This window comes from Mycetomoellerius zeteki, unplaced genomic scaffold, assembly GCF_001594055.1.
Source record: "Mycetomoellerius zeteki isolate Tzet28-1 unplaced genomic scaffold, Tzet1.0 scaffold233, whole genome shotgun sequence".
In the NCBI taxonomy this organism is placed as follows: Eukaryota; Metazoa; Arthropoda; class Insecta; order Hymenoptera; family Formicidae; genus Mycetomoellerius; species Mycetomoellerius zeteki.
This window is the reverse complement of record NW_017257209.1, coordinates 163,242-170,925: the sequence shown is the minus strand read 5'-3', so window position 1 is coordinate 170,925 and position 7,684 is coordinate 163,242.

Sequence of the window (7,684 nt, the reverse complement as noted above, 5' to 3'; positions counted from 1 at the left end):
AATGCCCGCGGTGTTTTGTAATTGGACGCATTCGTAAGATTTTCTTGTAAATGCGCGAGCGAACAAGCGAGCGAGTGAGAAAGAGAGAGGGGAAGAGCTAGACACAAGTTCGATGGGAGCTACGGTTATTGAAGAACTTTTTGAAAACCGTTCATTACTAGCAATGGAAAAAAATTAATTTGAATTTAATTCGATTAAACTTTGGTTCATTTATTTTCGATGCTATTCTTTACATCCGAATGAAATATTGATTCTAAATAACAACTGCGCAAGCAATAGATTTAAAAGTATAAATTTATAAGTACATTTATAAGTACATTATTGATTATTTATAAGTACATGTTTATCGTAAGCTTCGAATATAATTCAGAAATTACAAGTAACGCATCGGAACTGCGAGCAATTGCTATGCTTTCAATTATAATCAGCTTTATGTCAAGATATTCATCAAGGAACGTATGTTTGTGTTTAAATACGTAAGACACATCAATGAAATATGTTACAAGTATTAAGAAATGATATTAAAAAGCCTCCATTCTTGGCAAGAACACGAGATTTATGCATTTTAATGTGCAACTGTAGACCTCATCGCACAGAAAAAACATTTGGTATGAGTAATCATAATTTGATTTATATAAATTACCAAAATTTTGTTATATTTTAAAAAACTGTGTTGTTCTAATCAAAATTTTAATTAGAACGCAATTTTGAAATTAAAACATAAGAAAACTTTGATAATTTACATATCAACAAAATTATGGTTTATACCAAATATTTCTCTCAATGCATAGATCTGAAAATAATTTTGTTTAAATCATCAAAATTATTTTTATTTCTTTAATTATGTATTTCTTTAATTATAATGCCTTTAATTTCTTTAATTATATATTCCTTTATATAACACCCACAAACTGATTGCTAGAATGTCAAAACTTTTTGCAGCATTATACTCATTATGCTTAAGCGTCTTACATAATAATTTTAATAGTCCAACAAAATTATGTTCAGATCTATATCTAGCTAAATCTTCAGATATTTCAACAAAATTGTTCATTTCGTGAGTTCAAATTTCCACCGGACATGACTTTCGTAGAATTTGGCAGAGGCCCGCTACTACCTCCCAAGGTTGATGAGGACCCGACGATGGCCGCCACGACAAAAAGAAAGAAAGAGGAACGTGCTCTCGAGATTAAAATGATTAGGTTTAGGTAGAAGAGTGGTGAGGAAGGAACACAGAGGGGGAGGAGAACGCGTTGGGGGCCCGAGTGCTACCGGGCGCTCACGTGATCGCCCTGTGGCTACCGAATTCCGTATGAAGTGGGTCTCGTGCTTCGCTCGAAGGGCCCCACCAGAGCCCCTCTAAACAACCTGATCCACTTCGGGATCACGGAGATAGGAAAATCGGACGTGCATATAAGCGGATGCAACTTCGCATTCTTGATCTCCAATATGATAGCTCATTACTTTTTCGCGTAAAATGCAAAATTTTCTATGAAAATCTATGCGTAATTTTTAAGCGTTCGTTCCATAAGAAATAAAAATAACTTGTAAATTATTTTAGAAATAAAATTCATAGTAATTTTAGTTTCAAGACTGTTAAATTTTCACATGTTCATCATCTACGGCGATATTGTGACATTTTAAGCACGATATATAAATAGTTTTATTGGATTTTTTGTAGGAATATATTAAGAATTTTATTATCAAAATACTTAAACATTCTAAGATAATTGATTCGAAACTTGAATTGTGTTGCACTTTGTATTCGTAATGATTTTGGAACTTCACAAATCTGAAATTGATACTAAAACTTAAATAAAGAATCTTTCAGTTTATATATAAATTGATTTTACTTCCTGTGGAACAAAGATTATTAATGTACGTGAACTTAATGTATAATCTTCAGCATAATATTTTTCTAAAATACTATTCAGACGTATGATTTATGATACTTTATTCTTGAGCGAATAAAATGAACAAAAAGAAAAGATAATAAAATGGTAATTGGAAACACTTAAATATTAGTAAACGTTCGTTAATTATACATATCTCAGCGACATGACGAGACACATAAGCATCTATATGTGTGCTCCTCGATTATTGTTGTAAAAAAATATTTCGAACTCTTCGAAAAAATTTTAAGTCCTCTTGAAAAACTTTATTAAGAGAAAAGATTATAACTTCATTTTAAATACATCTTGTAATAAAACTTATTATCGACACTTAAATGTAAAATTTCTCGATGATGAATTCATCGTTCAGATATTTTTTGTTCGCGTAGGATATACCGTATGAAAGCATTTCGCACATGTACGTTTATCGGCATGCGCGTGAATTTTTGCAAGCGTCGGATGGAACGCGCGAGATCAGTGATATCTGATTCAGATTTACGTTCGATGGCGGGAAGAAGGGGGGAAGGGTATAAGAGAGGGGAATGGAGGGATCGAGAGTAATCGGGCTGACGGTCGAGAAAGGAATTTCTTTGGCCGGACAGCTGCTGCCGAACAAAGGATGCGGGATATAAAAGAAGAGTTCCTCAAGGCGCACGTGGCTCTTGCGAGAGGAAAAGAGTGGGAGAAAGGAAGAATGGAGAGAGAAAGAGAGAGAAGAGGAGAGGATCCACGGCTAATACACAAGGACTGAATATACACGCGACCTGCCATTCCCCTCCACCCCTCCCGCAGCAACTTTTCCAAAATTCTTCCTCTTTCCCCACCAATTTCACTTTTTTTTTTAAATCATAATCGAACCTTATACTTAAATCACTTTTCTGAAAAATTGAGAAGAAATTGTTTTTATTAAAAAATAGAATTTTATCTATATATCCTTGTCTCTCTCATTATTTTTTATCTATTCTTTCAATCACTTAATTATTATCGAAATGTATATATTACTTCGTTTAATCTCATTAAAGATTATAATAAAAATAAAAAAGAAAGAAGACATTAGCAATTGTCGCAAAATAAAGTTTTTCTCAAAATATTCAGCTCCGTATAAGAAAGAATTCATTATATATTTTTTATCAGGGTTGGGAAAGCTATTTTACAAGTTACTTTTTATAGAAATTGAGTACAATAAATTCGTATTTTATTTTTTATCATTTGCTCCAATTTTGTATTACTTTTTGTAATTTCTATAACAAACACATATAAGGTAACCTAAAAAGTAACTTATAAGATAACTTTCCCTGTGTTTTTATTTATTTGTATACGACAAACCATTATCCCTTCATTGCGAATTACGCCACATTATCTAAACATTTAACTAGATACAGTTTGAAAAATAATTTTGTGTTGGACCACCGAAATAATTATGTAGGAAACTCAAGTAGTGAGCAATGCAACAAAAAATTGTTATATTTTAGCAGTCAGTTTAAACATCCTACATAATTATTTTGATAATTCAATAAAATAATTTTCTAACCGGTAGCTAAATTTTTAGATACTTCAGTAATGTCGTTCTTTTCGTGTCCCGCGCAACTCTAATCCGTTTGATATCGCGGGTTTTACGCAAAGATATCAGCTTAGGCCTGTTCTTCTTACTGAACTGGTGCACACGGTGCAATAAGTTGAAGTGAAAGAGATATACGTTTGTTTCATTTCAACTTATTGCACTGTATGCACCAGTTCAGACAAAAAGGTGCAGGCAAAAAGAATAGGCCTCTTGATTCATTCGCGCCGACTGACGAGCCCGCTATGTGATGCAGTCCGCATTCTTGCTCATAGAAGTCGCCACGATGCTCGGACTCCACGCATCGCCGGGAGTCAACGTGGGATTACACGATTCGCCGCGGTAAATCCGCGCCGCACCGAAAGCACCTTACTTTTGTATTAATGCTTATACCGAGTGAAAGTGTATCGCGCATTCCGCAAATGTTATACGAACGTGCGCGTCCACCGCCGTTGCGTTGCAAAGAGCGCGCGAAATTACTCGCCTAATATTCATTTCATTTATCTCGAAGAAAGAATGAGATATAAAAATACACACCTCTTGAATTGTGCACAGGACGTCGAAAAGATCTATTCTTACGAATTCTTCGACGTTACTTCGTTTCTTCATAATTTTTCGATTACGAAAGAAACGATCGGGGGAAAAGGAGTTTAATTTTAAAAATATTTTACGAAGATACCGTAAAATCGTATTCATTTATTCGTTCATTCGCGATAAACAGTAATGGTACAAATAAATATAGCAATAAATGATAATGAATCGTAAATCATCCTGTTGACGTAAATTGCAAAATATAAAATGCGAAAAAACTAGTCTATAAAGATCTTAATCGAGATAGTCTGCATGCGAGAAAGGAGTGAACGGGTACTAGCCGAATTAATGCGTCGCAAAACTTATTCTCGCACCTGTCTCCAATGAAGATAACGGCTGATACGACGACGAAGCGCGATAGCGTCTGCGTCGTGCCGCATTCCAGCGCGTTGCCTGCGTCTCACAGCGCAAAACAACCCGATCGCACCTTTCGTGTTCGCCGGATAGGCAATTAATTCGACGACAACGCGGCGCTATTAATCCCCAAGCGCGTTTACCGGTTTACGTACCGATTATCGTATCGTAAATAATTACGTAATAATTTCGATCGACTGCTTGTCGGGGGCTAAACCCAAAGAAATCACCAGTTACGGCTTTCAAATTGAGCGCAATTAAATTCTTATTAAATTAAGGCATCGAGAGAAAAATACAGTTAAATTTATACAATAATGACACAGATAAATCTCTAGATAGATACTCTATTGTGATTATTTACGCCTGCCAACTGTCATCAGAAATATTATGATCAATTACAATTAAGAAAATTTCATATAAATTAATTATTATATTGACACGATGTAGCCGGGACACCCGGTATATATATTCGCGGTAGCACCGTTACCTTATCGGCCAGATACAGCAAGATTTAATTCCTGCTGGGGAAAGTTCTCGGTGCATTTTGCGTTTATTGGCACACACGTACGCGCGCGCGCACATATACACATTTCTATGCGACTTGTATCTGTTTTAATACAATCGTGCGCGAAGACACACTCGCAACTCTTGCACGCGCGAAATGTTTGCACCTTGCATGAATCATGCTTGTTTCGGCACAGGATTACGCGGTAATTAAAATTATAAAATATCGGTCTGCAAACGAATTGCTCTTTCTCTTTCTCTCTTATATATATTCGGATATTTTTATATTTTTCAACCGATTGATATGCTTATCAATCGTATACAGATTCGCTATTAATACGATACGCAATTTATGTATACTGAGAAAAAAATGTCTTAATTTCAAAGAAATATTTCTTTGCTCGTATTCAAACAAATTATTACTTTGGATCAATGAAAATTTCTTTGAAATTAAAATGTTTTTTACAGTAAAAAAATTTCTTAATTTTAAAGAAATCTTCATTGATCCAAAGTAATAATTTGTTTGAATACGAGCAAAGAAATATTTCTTTGAAAATAAGATATTTTTTTCTCAGTGTATGTATATAGAAAGCTAATTCTGTATACGTATCATAAATCGGAATACCTAAACTTTTCTCCTTGATAGCTTTCGTTCGAAATTAGTTCAAGAATCCCTGTGTAAAAGGTGTTTTAAAGGCGACATTCTGAAATATTTAACACTAAAACCGTCGATGGGAAGAATTAACTGCTGAAGGTGCCAATTTAGTAATTTCCTATCCTTGTTTTCGATCAGTGAAGAATTACTTTGATATTATTCGTATCATCAGAATTATTTTACACATTTTATATCATATTCTCATATTTTAAATATTTTGTACCGTATATCAAATATAAAAAAGAAAAAGATTGAAACGATAGCGGAGCGAAAATGTTATTCGCTGAATAATCACGAGATTATCTCGTTTAAAGTTCTCACTCGATCTATTTCTATCTCCTCGGTCATATTTCTTAATTATAAGATTAATCGACAAACATTCGATCGAACATATAAATAGTTTATCATTCAATTAATTACATTTACGAAAGTCCCCGGCAATGCGAGTAGTGTAGTGATAAGAGAAAAAGTACTGTGCGAAAGGAAAGTGCCGTCGCTATCGCTATCGTTGCTTGCGAAAAGTTTCGAGCATGGATTTTTATTCAACGTCTCGCGAACGTCCGACTCCACGAGATACGCGAGGATACGTAAGCACGTCTGTGCGTACGTGCGTGAGAGGCGGTTCGCGGTGGCAGACCGGCCGCCGAGAGATGCTGATATGAATGGAATGCGATGCTATTATCGGACCTACCGATAACTCGTTACGTCGCGGCTTTGCCGAGCGGCGAGAGATGGGAAAGGAAGGGGAATGTTCGTCGACGCAAGAGAGGCAAAAGGTCGTAACTCCCGAAGAATCGCGTTCGCGGAAAATCGTATGAATGTGCATAGCGATACGCACAGCAAGAACGCGGATCTTCTTCGCGTTTCCTTCAATTCGCCCATTTTTCCGAGAAGCATCATCCCTTTAAATAATCTTCGACTTACGCGTTTTTTTTTTCCGAAAATCTTAACACATATTTTGTTTACATAAATTAATAGTACTCTTCTCGTTCCCTCTTCATCTTTTCTAGAAAAAAATATTTTATTTTAAGATTAATAAAAAAAATAATTTTTCTTGTGAAACAAGTATTATATTTATAAAATTACCAAACGTTAAATTATAATTATTTAATAACTTTATTATTCTTTATAAATAAAATAGGTAGCATAATTTAAATAAATTCTTTGTGTACATTAATTGTATAATCTTTAATGAGTTAAACAGTTTGTAGATTCCTTTGCACTTGAGATGTTTTGTTCGTTTAATAATATCACTCAAGGATGCGAATTCTTAGAACAATTGATACTTCACTTGTAGAAGAATGTTTCATCGATTTGTCTCTCTCAATGATTCTTCTTCATCGATCAGTTTATTGCATTGTTAGATATGGTTACACATCAACCATTATCTGTCATATAAACACTTCAATGTAACTCGTATAATCTGATAGATATATTAATCGAAACAATGAAATACAACCTATGTATAATAATTTCCGACCGGATTGTTATTCCTCCAACGTTAAAGCTATCGTCATAGTAAGTTGTAACATTTGCTCAACAAGCGCCATGATTTATCGCTCGCGATGCGAAGCGAGAATGAGAATGTTGAGAAAATTCACTGAGAATATTCTCTGGGAAAGAGAATTGTCTGTGAAAATATTCCCTCGTAAAGGAATATATAGAATATCGCGTATTATTAAAAATATTGTAGAAATTGTTATTTTCTTCGAAAGAACAATGTAACATATATTTTATATATAGCACGCTTCACTTTTAAATCAATCAATCAATGATCAAATCTTCCAAAATTCTGATTTTACGTTGAAATTAAAGAATTCATGATTTCTGAATAAAAATAAAACGTTTGAAATTTCATGCTCTCAAATTAAATTAAAGTTTTTGAAAAACCAAAAGAAAATACATCAATAATAATAAAGGAGCAAAATCAGTAATTTATAAATTATTTTAAATTAATGTTATAAAATAAAAGGATACTGCATCTTGTAATTTAAAAGTTCTAATTTTTCGATAAAAAAATTTGTATTAATATTTTTGAATTCATTTTTGTACAAAAAATAATTTTTTGTTAATATATAATAATAACGTTAATATAATGATAACGTTTTGCCATTTTTTTCGACTTTCGCA